This window comes from Chionomys nivalis, chromosome 13 (genome assembly GCF_950005125.1).
Source record: "Chionomys nivalis chromosome 13, mChiNiv1.1, whole genome shotgun sequence".
In the NCBI taxonomy this organism is placed as follows: domain Eukaryota; kingdom Metazoa; phylum Chordata; class Mammalia; order Rodentia; family Cricetidae; genus Chionomys; species Chionomys nivalis.
In genome coordinates, this window is record NC_080098.1 from 9540215 (window position 1) to 9555931 (window position 15717).

Consider the following 15717-nt stretch of genomic DNA (forward strand, 5'->3'; position numbering starts at 1 on the left):
TCCTCACTTTCTACCATGAGACAGGGTGGCAAGCATAAGCCAGGCTAACTCTGGCTCCCTAGTTTTGGATACTTTTCTCATGTTTACATCTTCTGTCTCCCGGAACAGATACATCTCCCAGAACAGATACACTAAGATTACAGACACTGTGCTACTGCATTTGGTTTTATGTGGTTCTGGGGCTCAGCCCCATGACTGTCATGATTCTATGTTGTACCCACTGAGCCATCCCCCAGCCTGAGCCAACTTTTCACACTTAGGAAGTGCCTTCAGTAACAATACATTGTATGACTCTCAAACTCACATGTTATTCCTCAAAGCTTTCCTCCCTCCCCGCCTTTCTTTCCTTTCTTCTGATCTTTTTAGATCAGTATACAAAGTAATGAGTTTTGTTACGGTATTCTTATACAAATGTTGTTTTCCTTGATCAATTTCTTCAGTCTTCTTCCCTGTCCTCTGTTCCCCTCTAACTTGTTCCCTCTCTTTCCCTACTGGTCTCCTTCTGCTTCCACATCAGGTGTATTCTATCACCTCCCGCACCATCCCACACACCTGAAGGTTTCTTTCTCTTATGCTCATTGTCTATCTTCAAGAAACTATACTTATTATGTTTATGGATTTACTGACACTGTGTGTAAGTAGGGAGAGAACCTGGTCCTAAGTCCAGCATTTTTCCTCCGGAGTTCTAGGAGCTGTTGTGTGTCTGGGTCCGGGTAGGTGGGTCACACTGACAGCCTGCTGCCCACTCTTTGTGCCTTTGCTTCCTGCTTGGATTCTGGGTCTTGATGGCTGTAATCACCTTGGCTTTTGGAGAACTGGGGAAGGCTAACCTAAGCCCAGCTGTACTGTGTCTGCCCATCAGCCTCTTACGATTAACTACAGATCATTAAGCTGTCCAAAAGGAGATCAGCTCCCTCAATTTACATCTCCAAAGGGCTGTTGAGTGGAATTTTAAATCATGGTTCTAAAGAGGCATGCTCTTCTCAAATGCTCAGCCTCCACGCATCTAAAATTTTAAGTACGCAGTGCATGATCTCGGAACATGTATATTCTTAGAGAAACTGTCTGATAAAACAGGAAATTACATTTGTAATAGCAAAAATTAACATCAACCAATAAAGGGCACACACCAAAGGGACGAGTTTTAAAAGCTCAGTGTAACTAGAAGTAATGAGAAAGGGCCATTAGCTTAATTTTACAGCCACAGAATGACAGTGTGGATATCTGTTACTAAGATACCTGGGAGCTGGGAGAAAGAGCTCAGCTGGGCCAGGGATTTTAAGGTTGTGTGACACCTGCCCTCCTTTACCTCTTCAATCACAAACCAATGTTCTCTTTTGTATTAGACAGAAACTAGGAAAGCCAGAACAGAAGTTCAGAGGAAAGCAGTGCTCAATCTCTTTTTGCAGAGAGGGCTCAGAGAGGCCAGCTGTCCTAACTGAAAAAGCACAAATACCTCAAATTGTGCCCCTCAGTGAATATGCTCTGAAGCTTCGATCTGCAGATTGCCAAATTGCGGCTAAGAGATCGGATGCACCTGCCCATGAGAGGCGCATGTCTGGTCGCTAATGAGAAAGAACAGGGGTCTGTAATTGGGGAGTAATTACAAAGGATAATTGATTGCTGTAAAAATGCCACAGATTTAAGGAAGCCCACATGCCCCGATAGAGAGCTTAAAGATGGGGAATGGAAGTGACATGAGGCATGAAAAGAGAAAATTGGGCAGCAACCACTCTTTATATTTCCAGGAAAGGGAGCAGAGGCACATAGCTGAGTGGTAGCCACAAATAGAAGACATCTATGGGGAGGAAGGAAATGGAGAGCTCAGAGGCACTTAATTAAGGAAGAAACAGCAGAGACGAATTGAGTGGCATGCCTTTCTATGTATGAGACATATGACAATCATTTTTAATCCTCGGTCTCTTTCCATGCATAAACCAGAGGAGAACAGCATCTAAAAGCCAATATCCTTCCTGGGTGCTGGGGATTCTGGGAAAACGGTGTCCAGGGAGAATTTAGAGGTTGCTTGTCAAGAGCAGATAGGTGGTCTTCATGTAGGAATAGCTGTCCCAATAGGGCCTGGAAGGGTACACTATTCTGGGTGGCTTCCGAAAGCAAAATTATGAATGAAGAATTTGGAAACCTCAAGGATTAAAATTGGTCTTCCAATATTAAGATTAGTCTAGTACTCTATTGCTCATCAATGGGCGCATTCCGCCTCTCTATTCTGATTTGGAAAATGTAATAAAACCTTGACAGAGCTTGGTGCTTATTTAGGACTAAGTCATGTTTCCACTACAGATATTTAAAAACCATTCCAATTTTTACTTTTAACTAAATCAGAATTTTAGTTTGATGGAATGTTTTGTTTCTATATTTTTAATATTGAAATGTTGAACATTTCTAGAGGAAAATACTTCAGGATATAGGTATAGGCAACAGTTTCTGAGCCACACTAGCATAGAAAGCATCCCCTCAAACTGACAAATGGGACTTCATGAAATTAAAAGCTTCTGCATAGCAGAAGAAACTTTCAACAGAATGAACTAGCAGCCTGTAGGATGGAAGAAAATCTTTGTCAAGTCTTCTTAAGATAAAACCATATGATCGTTTCATTAGATGCTGAAAAAGCATTTGACAAAATTCAACATCCCTTTATGATAAAAGTCTTGGAGAGATTAGGGATCCAAGGGTCATACCTAAATATAATTAAAGCTATTTACAGCAAGCCAACAGCTAACATCAAATTAAATGGAGAGAAACTTAAAGCCATCCCACTAAAATCAGGAACACGCCCAGGCTGTCCACTCTCTCCATACCTCTTCAATATAGTCCTTGAAGTTTTAGCAATAGCAATAAGACAACATAAGGGGATCAAGGGGATTCGAATTGGAAAGGAAGAAGTTAAACTTGCATTATTTGCAGATGATATGATGGTGTACATAAGTGATCCCAAAAACTCCACCAAAGAACTCCTACAGCTGATAAACACCTTTAGCAATGTGGCAGGATACAAGATCAACTCCAAAAAAATCAGTCGCCCTCTTATACACAAAGGATATGGAAGCAGAGAGGGAAATGAGAGAATCATCACCTTTCACGATAGCCACAAACAGCATAAAATATCTTGGGGTAACTCTAACCAAGGAAGTTAAAGATCTATTTGACAAGAACTTTAAGGCATTGAAGAAAGAAATTGAAGAGGATACCAGAAAATGGGGGAATCTCCCCTGCTCTTGGATTGGGAGGATCAACATAATAAAAATGGCAATTCTACCAAAGGCAATTTATAGATTCAATGCAATCCCCATCAAGGTTCCATCAAAATTCTTCACAGATCTTTTTTTTTTTTTGGTTTTTCGAGGCAGGGTTTCTCTGTGGCTTTGGAGCCTGTCCTGGAACTAGCTCTGTAGACCAGGCTGGTCTCGAACTCACAGAGATCCGCCTACCTCTGCCTCCCAAGTGCTGGGATTAAAGGCGTGCGCCACCACCGCCCGGCCTTCACAGATCTTGAGAGGACAATAATCAACTTTATATGGAAAAACAAAAAACCCAGGATAGCCAAAACAATCTTATACAATAAAGGAACTTCTGGAGGCATTACCATCCCTGACTTCAAACTCTATTACAGAGCTACAGTAATGAAAACAGCGTGGTACTGGCATAAAAACAGAGAAGTCGACCAATGGAATCGTATAGAAGACCCGGATTTTAACCCACAAACCTATGAACATCTCATTTTCGATAAAGGAGCTAAAAGTATACAATGGAAGAAAGAAAGCATCTTCAACAAATGGTGCTGGCACAACTGGATGTCAACCTGTAGAAGAATGAAAATAGACCCATATCTATCACCATGCACAAAAATCAAGTCCAAATGGATCAAAGACCTCAATATCAATCTGAACACACTGAACCTGATAGAAGATAAAATGGGAAGTACCCTACAACACATGGGCACAGGAGATCACTTCCTATGTATAACCCCAACAGCACAGACATTAAGGGCAACATTGAATAAATGGGACCTCCTGAAACTGAGAAGCTTCTGTAAAGCAAAGGACACTGTCACTAAGACAAAAAGGCAGCCTACTGACTGGGAGAAGATCTTCACCAACCCCACAACAGACAAAGGTCTGATCTCCAAAATATATAAAGAACTCAAGAAACTAGACGTTAAAATGCTAAATAACCCAATTAAAAAATGGGGCACTGATTTGAACAGAGAATTCTCAACAGAAGAAGTTCAAATGGCCAAAAGACACTTAAGGTCATGCTCAACCTCCTTAGCGATCAGAGAAATGCAAATCAAAACAACTTTGAGGTATCATCTTACACCTGTCAGAATGGCTAAAGTCAAAAACACCAAGGATAGCCTTTGCTGGAGAGGTTGTGGAGAAAGGGGTACCCTCATCCATTGCTGGTGGGAATGCAAACTTGTGCAACCACTTTGGAAATCAGTGTGGCGGTTTCTCAGAAAATTTGGGATCAACCTACCCCTGGACCCAGTAATACCACCCTTGGGAATACACCCAAGAGATGCCCTATCATATGACAAAAGCATTTGTTCAACTATGTTCATAGCAGCATTATTTGTAATAGGCAGAACCTGGAAGCAACCTAGATGTCCTTCAATGGAAGAATGGATGAAGAAAGTGTGGAATATATATACACTAGAGTACTACTCTGCGGTAAAAAACAATGACTTCTCGAATTTTGCATGCAAATGGATGAAAATAGAAAATACTATCCTGAGTGAGAACCTTCATCTAGCCATGGATGGAGATAGAGACAGAGGCCCACACTGGAGCACCGGACTGAGCTCCCAAGGTCCTAACAAGGAGCAGAAGGAGGGAGAACATGAACAAGGAAGGCAGGACCACGAGGGGTGCACCTACCCACTGAGACAGTGGGGCCGATCTATTGGGAGCTCACCAATAGAGCTGGACTGTGACTGAAAAAGCATGGGATAAAACAGGATTCTCTGAACATGGCGGACAATGAGAGCTGATGAGAGGCCAAGGACAATGGCACGGGGTTTTGATCCTACTTCATGTTCTGGCTTTGTGGGAGCCTAGACAGTTTGGATGTTCACCTTCCTAGCCTGGATGGAGTGGGGAGGACCTTGGACTTTCCACAGGGCAGGGAACCCTGACTGCTCTTGGGGCTGGAGAGGGAGGAAAAGAGGAGTGGGGGGAGGGGGAGAGGGGCAGGAGGAGGGGGAAGGAAATGGGAGGCGGGGAGGAGGCGGAAATTTTTTTTTCAATAAAAAAATAAAAAAAAAATAAACATAAAGCAAGGAAACCCAGCCTACAAACCACAATCCCAGAGAATTTAGACAACAATGAGGACACTAAGAGAGACTTACATAGATCTAGTCTACATGGGAAGTCGAAAAAGAAAAGATCTCCTGAGTAAATTGGGAGCATGGGGACCTTGAGGGAGAGTTGAAGGGGGGAGGGGAAAGTCAGGGAGGGGAGCAGAGAAAACTGTAAAGCTCAATAAAAATCAATAAAAAATGAAAAAAAAAGATAAGGGGTTAATATCTAGCAAATATAAAATGGCAAAATTAAACATCTCAAACCCCCAACTTCCAGGAAACAAATGGGCCAATAGTCTGAACAAATAGCTATCAAAACAGAAATGAAAATGACAAATAGGTGTTTTCTAAATGCTCACAACATCTCTCTAGCCGTAGAGAAATGCAAATCACCCCAGTTAGAATGACTATAGTCACGGAAACAAATGATAATAAGTACTAGCTCACCTCTCACAAGGATATATGGGGAAAGAGGAAACTTTATACATACAGGAGTGTAAACCAGTGTAGCCACTAAGGCAATCAGTAGAGAGACTTTTCCAAAAACTAAAAATAGAGTTGTCACATAACCCAACCATACCATTTCTGGGCAGATACCCAAAAAACACCACTGAAATTTGTGCACATTCATGTTCATTGCTGCTTCACAATAGTCAGGAAATGGAATCTGTCTGGATGTTTATAAAGTAACGGATGGATAGTGCAAATGTGGTACAGACACACAATAGATTTGTACTGAAGTATAATGAACAATGAAATTATGGAAACTCCAAGAAAACGGATGGAACTGGAAAACATTAAGTAAGGTTACCCAGGCTCAGAACAACAAAACACTGTCTTTCATGTGCGGATCCTAACCCCTGAGTGTCAGGTACCACGTATCTAAGAGAGGGTAAGCAAGGAGACTAACTGGAGATAAGGAGACTTTAAAGAGGGGCATAGCACAAGTGGAAAGGAAGGCGTGGGACAAAAGAGTACGGCAGGGAAGTGAGAGCAAGGGGATGAGGAGAAGACTCCTCTCTCTCTCTCTCTCTCTCTCTCTCTCTCTCTCTCTCTCTCTCTCTCTCTCTGTGTGTGTGTGTGTATCAACCAAAATGAAAGTCCCAAATGGAAACCTGTTATGTCATAAGCTAATTTTAAAAATAAAAATATTTTAAAATAAATTACATTGCTAATTTAGAGATAGTTTACATTATTTAGTTTTCACTGAAAATGTGCTTTGAAAATTCATGGTTTTGAATGGTATGCAATTATCTAGTAGGAATTAATGAGAGGTCAGGTATCAGGACACACAATACTCCCAGAATTAGAGAGACTGAGGTAGGAAGATTGCTCAGATCAGATCAGACGACACATCATATTGAATTCCAGACTGGCCTGGGGAAATAAGGAAGGAGGGGTGGGGAGAACCATTCTCAGTGAGAATAGAAATGTCATCTGGAAGGGGATCCAATTTTGATTATTCCGTTTGTCTTGATGGCTGCAGTTTGTAGGGGCTCCTTCAATCTTTTAGTGGGTGTTGTGTGCGTGCACACACGCACACACACATGCTCATGGCCAACACTGAGTGTCTTAAATCACAATCATGATCCACCTTATTTTTGAGACAGGGTCGCTCAGGGAACCTAGAGTTCACTGATTGCCTAGCTGGCTGCCCTGGCCAATAAGCCCCAGACACCTCCCTCTCTGGGCTTCTTCAGCACTGGGATTATGAATGCACATGGCCATGCCTGACTATATTACACTGTTTCTGGGGGATTAAAACCATGCCCTCATGTTTGCACAGCAACACTGCTGACTGCCATCTCCTTCACTTTCTAGTAGGGAGAAGTTTCACCCTCTTTTGGTGATGGTAGGAGAATAAGTGGAATGGCAAACAACCCTGACACAAACCAGTTCCTAGAATCTGGAGTCTTAGCATGCTGGCTTCTCTCCTTCCATTAGAATTTAGGTGGGAAGTCTGAAGAGTCCCAGCTATGGCTAGTCACATGCAAATATTTTACTCTCTTAGTAGACCACAGCCTTTACTGGTCTTGGAGAAAACAAGGATGATTTGGACAGCCCTCAGTACCCAGCCATCCCTTCTACTCCCCACACTCCTCCCACTCTCTAGTTTGGTACTTTGGCCATTCTGGTTGTCATTGAGCTTGCTAAAATTATTTAATAGAAGCCTTTGCTTACTGCTCCGCCTTCCAGGACTTCAGTACTTATGATTAAATTGTCTTTGTGGTAATTTCATGTATCCATCCCTTACTCCATGTGGGTCTCTGTATCAGATCCACATCTTTTATGCCTACTCTGTAAAATAGCCCACTACTGCCATACAAAATTACAGTGATAACTAGTTCACTGTCTGTTTCCTAATGGGACAAAGGAATTGTATGAGGACAGACTTTGTATATAGTTGATAAATATTTGTTGATATTATTGGCCATTTGCTCAGAGAATAAATCCAGAAAAATGTCCACTATTTATTGTTTAGGTTATCTAGCCGAAAATACTAGTGTTGAGGCGTAAATCTGGTGGCTAGTCATATCACAGAGGACTAAATGGGCAAGGTACATTCTGAAAGCAAATCCAGAGGCTTTTTATGATACCCCAAAAGACTCAGGATGGGGTCCTTCCTAAGCATGAGGTAGACACCAGATTCTCTACCCTGACCATTTGCTTGGTGAAGGAGAACTAACCCCTAGACTTCAAACGAAGATAGAGAAATGTCATGGTAGTTTGGGAATCTCAGCTCCCAGGCCTTCAGACTTTCCATCAAATGTCCTCCCTGCTTTTTAGCTTTGAGAACTATCAGTTGTCTTTGGACTTGATACTTTGTGACTGATATATTTCTCAGACCTTTATACAATGAGGATTTCCAACAACCTGCAAGATCTGGAAGACAAATCTACAAATGAACTAGAATCTGCTTCTTTACTGTTTCTCAAGGGGTAAATTCCATCACTCCTCACTGACCAACAAATTTACCTTGTCCTCCTGCACATGCGTCCCCCCCCACAGGTTGGTTTGCCTTCATTGAGGTGCAATAGAGCTGCATCTAGGCAGGGCTGGTGTGGGAACTGCAGATATTATATGAAGTACATATGGAGCACTTGAGTAGACCTTAGTAGATTTTCATAAAGTATAGCCCTTCTTATTCTTGCACACTCCTATCAAGTGTGATAATATCCTAATGTCTCAACTACCTCAAGAGGGATTTTGAAGTCTTCAAGTAAAATAAGTGACTTCATTTACTTGATTTGTTAAAATGAACATATGTCACATGGAGTGGTAAGGAAATCTGAATATGATGATGACCATAGCAACAGAGAATGTAAACTCTGCCAGTACTGTGAATTCTTGGACACAGCTCTGTTATTGGAGGTGAGTATGCATACATGTTTCCAAGAAGTAGTATTTCCCAGACATGAGCTCATCTCACTCCTCTCTCTCCACTGTATCCATCTCACCTGAATGGGTTCAGGGCTTTCTCCACAGGAGACACCAGTGGGTAGTTGGCTAGAGCAGCATTGCTGACTGTGCCACTAGGGCTCAGGTAGGGGTCAGCTCTACCCTTCCTGCATATTTATTAGCTCACTTCATCTTTTCATCAACGATGCAGGTAGTGGTTCCTTTTATAGAGGAAAAGGAAATGATGTCATTGCCCTGAATTAATGTCTATGAGGAGGCCAAGAGACCTTACACCATTTTGAATTAATTTCAAAACTCATGGGTTTTATATACTATCCTTGAAGACAAACACACCTCTCCAGGCGCTTCTAACCTGGCTTTCCACCTGACATGGGATGTAGTGCCATGGGTTTTAAGAAAAATGAGTTCCCTCCATACTCTTCCTGTGACTATATATGTTCCTTAAGGTCAGACACTGGGTTATTGCTGCTGTCCCTCTCAAGTATGGCTCAAAACAGCACAGGAGGGAAAGAAAGAGGGGAGGAAGGGAGGGGGTGGGAAGGGATGAGAAAGTTAGATGAGAAAAGGGAAGGAAGGGAAAGGGAGGAGAGGAAAGAGGAGTGAAGGGGAAGGAAGTGAAGTGGGGGAAGGGGAGGGAGGGGAGGGAAGGTGAACTGAAGTGAAGTGAGGGAAGGCCTGAGAAGGTAAGGTGAGGGGAGGGAAGGGAGGAAAGAGGAAGGAAGAAGTAAAGAATCTGTAGCTCAGGGACTATACCCCACTATCCCAATCCCTTATTAGTCATGGCTATACAATATCTCCAGGAGAGCTGGTATGTGGTTATAGCCACTCACACCTATGTTGGGTAAGATTGCTTGTTCATTCCCGGCTGCCCGACCCAAAATAATTATTCAGAAACTATATTATTTGCGACACTGTTTGAACAATTGCTTAAGCATATTTCTAGACAGCTCTTATATCTTAAATTAACCCATTTCTCTTATTTTATATTTACTATGAAGCTTATGGCCTACCAGCAAGGTTCTGGCTGGTGGCTCACGTCTTTCTCCTCTGGCGGCTACATGGCATCTCAATGACCCTGGGGTTAAGAGTTCCATGCTCTACTGACTGAGATAGCCAGGCAAACAAAATGGCACCAATGTAGACAACTACATCCTCATAAAGCCTGAGAGATCTTGGGAAGCAATTTTAGACACAAAAGAACAGAGTTAATCATGGCTTCTTGATAGGAGCATTTTCTCGAGTAGGCTCTATTTTCTAGAGACAAACACGTTTCATTTAAGAGAGGTTTCCTGACTCAGATTTAGCTGTAAAACCTTGCAGCCACAAAGAGGCTTTGCCACAAAGCACTTAAATGGTGTTTGTGAATAGTTGACAGCATGCTTCTGGGTGGTGGCAGGGACCTTGAAACTCCATAGAGTTGTGACAATAAACATGGCTCCCACCAATACATCTGCCATGAGGCTAGACTCTCAGAAAGATAAGGAATGTGGTGGATCCAGCTGTCAAAGCCACGGTTTTAATCCTAGATATATCACTTAGCAAATTAAAGACTCATGTGGTCAGAAAAAGAGAGATACTCTGTAAAGATAAATTCAGATAAAAAAAATCTCTAAATGGTTTACAGTATGTTTAAAAAAATATGTAGGCTTGGGAAAGAGAAGAAAAAGGATAAAGTCCTTTAAAAAAGGGAGAGTAGTTGGGTGTGGTGGCGCTCACCTTTAATCCTCTCACTGGGGAGGCAGAGGCAGGAGGATCTCTGTGAGTTCAGGAAGAGCCTGGTCTACAGAGTGAGTTCCAGAACAGACAAAGATACACAGAGAAACCCTATCTCAAAAATCCAAAAACTAAAACTAAAACTAAAAAAATAGAGTTTAAAATAAAGTCACATAAAGATAGAAAATACACAGAGAATCTGGATACTGTACGTTATTGTGTTGTTTTTGAATTGTTTGACTGCTGAGGAAGGAGCAACAGCTGCTAAAAGACATTTGATTATAAATGCTGCTGAATTAATCCAACAAATATATTTTGAAAATGCCTTAGCTTTAAAATATAAGTCAAAGGATATGTTACTTTGATGAAGAGGTTTTACTTTTGTTTCCACAGGAAATGAGAGCATGTGGGTTCATTCTGGGTTAAGAAAAACAAGGTTTGATCAAGGAAGACCCTCCGAAAAAATCTCACATAGGATCAGATGGCACAGACGATCCAACATTTCAGAGAACCTCTTCTGGGGTTTCCTCTGAGTTCTGCATCCAGAACAGCCTCAAGACTGCTGGCTGAGATGATCAAGTCTCACAGAATATTCCACTCAGGACTTGACCATAATCCTAAATTTTCTTTAGATTCCCACAAGATTATCAGTGTCTCCACTCAGCAGGAAGCAGCCTAGAAAACTATGCCCACATTCCCAAAAAGGTGAATTATAGATGTTTTTCTTTTTTAATTAATTAATTAATTAATAGAATGTTGGTTACAAGTTGTTATGGGTAATGGTCAGGAAAAAGCTAAACAAAGGAAATTAGATTTAGAGTTCTTATTTTAAAAAGAAAAAAAAAAAGGAAGCACTGTGAGACAGAGTCTTGTACCCTATAGAGGTTTGTGGCTGATATTGGTTTAATAAAGCACTGATTCACCAGTAGCCAGGCAGGAAGTATAAGCAGGGAAACCAGGATAGAAGAATTCTGGGAAAAGAAAAGGCTCAGTCTGCGGTCGTCACCCAGACACAGAAGAAGCAAGATGAGCTAAGGAACGCTTTTAAGTTCTTTTCTAGGAATAAGCATGAGGAGAAAGCCACATGAAAGTGGACTGAAAATGAGGTACAAACGCAGAGGCAGATGAGGGGTGTTGAAGTTGAACTGACTTCGGATCCTATTTTCTTATTCTCCCTTCTGTCAGTTTGTGTCTGATGTGTGCCATTGAGAGTTGCCTTTTTCCATGCTGTGTGAAACGATTTTTCTTAAATTAAATTTTTGTATTTTTGTTGTTGTTACTTAAGGATAAATACTTTGGGAATCGACTCCCTCCAGAATGCCATATATGAAATGTGCAAACTGCTTTCTAATGTAGTTAGGAGAATTACTTCCCTTCTTCCCATGAGAGGCCTGAGCAGATGCCTGATGACCCATTCTAGAAGACATGGATACAGGCAGTTCTTGATCTGTGAAAAGTGGAGGGACTATGTCCTGGTGATTTGCCGGAGAGATCCCCCTCTTTCTCACAATTATGAAGGGCATTTTTCCTCAATGACATTGGATTATTCTGCAGAAGCTATTTCTGGAGGAGCTTCTGTCATATGAGGAATACAGAGAGATGTGAAATGCATCTCAAAGTATGGGATTTCGAGAGTTCAGAGCGACAGATGAGATTTGAGCTAGGATTTTAGATCCTTGCTATATCAGCTTTTAAGAACTTATCTAGAACTCATTCAGTCGCTTTTTGTTAAGCTTTTTTTTTCATGGAAGGCTTGGGAAAGGCGATGATTCAGTAGGAGGGAATGTGGAATGAAGAAGGGCTATTTGGCCCCTCTGGTGTCGTGATCTTGTGAGTGTTTGGCCCCTCTGGTGTAGTGATCTTGTGATGTTATATATTGCAGGGAAGTCATCTCGGAACTCGTTGCTCATGGCCTCAGTACCATTTCTGTTGCAGCTCAGTAGTGACTCACTCACTTCTAATGGTATCTGTTTAATGTAGTCCTATCCAAGTTTTGCAAGAAAGCAGTTCATTTGAACAGAGAGAAAAATGTAACAGCTTGTCCTCCTTATCAGCTAGATGAGTGCTAGTCTCTGCTGTCTCTAGACAATGTTCCAGTCTGCACTGATCATGCAGGTAATAAGGGGTGACTCCCCCACCCCGAATGTTGGAAGTGATGGACTATGGAGTCACTAAATTCCATTTTCCTCCCAGGTCACTGCACTGGTGAGTTTTATGTCAAACTGACGTGAGCTAAAGTCACTGGAGAGGATGGAGCCTCAACTGAAAACACACCTCTATAAGACTGGGCTACTGACAAGCCTATAGAACATTTTCTTAATTAATGACTGACTGGGAGGGTCCAGCCCATTGTGGATGATGCTATCCCTGGGCTGTTTGTCCTGGGTTCTACAAGAAAGCAAGATGATTAAAGAATGAGGAGCAAACCAGGAAGCAGCACCCAGCCATGGCCTCTTTGTCATTTCTTGCTTCTAGGTTCCTTCCCTGTTTGAATTCCTGTTCTGACTTCTTCAGTGATGAACAGAGATGTGGAAGTTTATACCACGTAAGCACTTTCCTCCCAAACTTGCTATTGATCAAGGTGTTTTATCACAGCAATAGTAGTAACAACCTTAACTAGGATTATGGCTCCAACTAAACATGTCAGATGACAAGGTCAGCACCCAGAATAAAATAACATTAACTTAACCTGATTTGGCACTTTAGGAAACATTAGCATTGGAGTGACCAGAAGAGGAAAACAGCACTTGAGACATGATACTACAGGTAAACTCGGGGGCCTCGAGCTGCAGGATGGCATTTAGTCCCAGTCTAGCAGTTGAAAGAGCAGAACTGGATGGCAGAGGAACAGGGCTGTGGCACGCTGGTTGTGTAATCCAGGGCAAAGCATCTCTCATGGCTGAAGCTTGGTTTTCTCCTCTACAAAGCAGGATTGGTGTTTTACAAAGTTATGCAAGTACAGCTTCCTGTGCCCCAGGCATGAGGCAAGGGTTTTCTGACATTCTCATCTGCGTCCTGCAAGTATCGGGCTGAGACAGCTCCTCAAAGAAAAAGAAGAAAGTCACTGTAACCATTGTCCACCCCACTCCAAAACCAGTACAGAAGCTCCTTTTTCTTCCTTATGGGAGAAACCCCACCGCAAGAACTGACCGTGTTTAGACAGGAGAAAAGGCCATTTATGAAAGACTTGATGCTTTTCTTTCTTTAGACTTTTTGGAGCTATTTCAGGAGCTCGTACAAACAAAATGGTTGTAAAAATCTGAAAATACGTAGGAACTCTGTACCCTTGCCCTGAAGTCAAGAGGAGCTATAGGAAAGGATGGATCAGACCCAAAGGAACTAGAGATGGAAATCAGGTGAGTTCTCTGCCTGGCACTTCCAGAGCACTGCACCTAAAATAGTCTGGGTGAAGGTGCAGGTAGGTGCCACACCACTGTTTTCTAAACATCCCTCTAGCCTGGTGTAGGATCGTGGTTTATTCCAGGCATAGGCAGGAATTGATAATTTAGCATCATCTTCTAATTAAGAAAAAAGCTCATGGCAGAAATTTGATTATGAAACTACAAAACCTTAAGTTTACAGCACTTATAAAAACCCATTGAACATGGAGAAGTTGACCTAGTGCCCACATAGAGCTTTTGTCCCTATGTTCTAGCATCTTTGGTAAGGAAGGCAAGCTATCCAAAGTAAATGTAAACACCAACTCAGCCACAAGCCTTGACGCACAAGGTTGTGCCTGCACCATATGCTAGGGCAATGGTGGCACAAAGCTTATGATTAGTCAATGACTGCTCTGACCTAAGGTTCATTCCGCAGGGTGGAACCCATATCTGTTACTGCTTTGGTGACCAAGGACTGAGACTAGACATCCCAAGGACGTAGGATAAAGCCAAATACTACTGTTCTAAAAAATATAGTGAGTCCTAATAACAGACTGCTCTACTCATAGACCCGTGCCTTGCTCAACCATCATCAGAGAAGCTTCACCTTGGCAGATACAGAGATCCACAGCCAGACATGAAGACAGTGAGAGACCTCAGAATACTCAGCTCTAAATGGAATGTCCCCATCAAATCCCTCCCTTCAAGGCATAGAGAAGGCTGTGGAAGATGAGGCGGAAAGAGTGTAAGAGCCAGAGGGGATGCATGACATCACCACCAAACCAAGGCCCTCTGAACCATCATGAACAAAGCTCATATGAACTCAGACTGAGGCAGCAAGCACAGGGCCTGCCTCGCTCTGTGCCAGACCCTCTATATATTTTATCACCACCCCACAAGGCTGTGGAAATCAAATTTTATTCTCATTATTTATTGAAGTATCTTTAGACTGTCAAAGAGTAATCAGATATATCATATTTTAAAAAGAATAATTCATGTGTCAAAATGGAAAGTCTATACCCACAGTCAATTGCTATTCTAGGTAAGGATCATAGTCGAATTACCATTTTTCATTGTGTGCACTGAGAAATAAACAGCTGAGTTTCCTTTCTTTCTCTTAGGAATGAAGGAACGGACTTCAAGTTTATAATATGAAGAACAGAAAGTATGGCAAAAGTAGTCTCAGAGCATATGGTCTGAGCTTTTCAGAACAGACCGTCAATCTTTGCCAATTGTGAGGCTCCAAAGCTTATGCTGAAGGTAGAGATACCTGACAGCACAGGGCAGCTTGCTACCGGGCTAACCTTAGAGAGCCAAAGAAAAGAATGTCTAACATAAAACAATTCTGAGCATTTTGAAGCTGAGTATACAGAAATATTTAACTATCTAGAGATCTAGATCTGTTTCTGGGAAATCGGGAGAAGGAACATATACTTGTTTTTTCCATAGAGAATAAAAGTTATCTCCTGATGTAGGTCAAAGCATAAGGCCCGTGTCAGCAGGGGGTGGCCCTGCTGTGTGGCATAAGCTGCTGCAGTGTAGCTCCCTTGCTGATATGTCCTGCTTGGTGAGAGAGAAAGGGAGAGCTTGTTCTCTGGTACATTAGAGCTGTTTGCTATGTGAACAGATTGGAACATTGTTTTCTTGCCTACATGGTCATAGGAAGGATAGCATGTATTCTTTGAAGGGCACAGGAGGATTATGAAGTTCTACGTCATGATATCCAACAAGGAAGGCCAGAGTTTTTATCCTCCATCTAGTTAATCCCCAGAGGTAGGCAGGAGCCAGTGCATGACGGAGATAAGGCTCAGAGATCAGACAGGAAACGCCCCTATACCATCTCTTTGTGGTACTTAGAATGCTTAATCTTCATTGGAGGTTTGA

General features: G+C 42.1%; 1 protein-coding gene across 1 annotated transcript in view; it reads right to left on the reverse strand.

The window, feature by feature from the left end:
- Positions 1 to 15717, reverse strand: part of Gad2 (glutamate decarboxylase 2) — a 71212-nt gene that overhangs the window by 41531 nt on the left and 13964 nt on the right. The gene's annotated exons all lie outside the window — the stretch shown is intronic.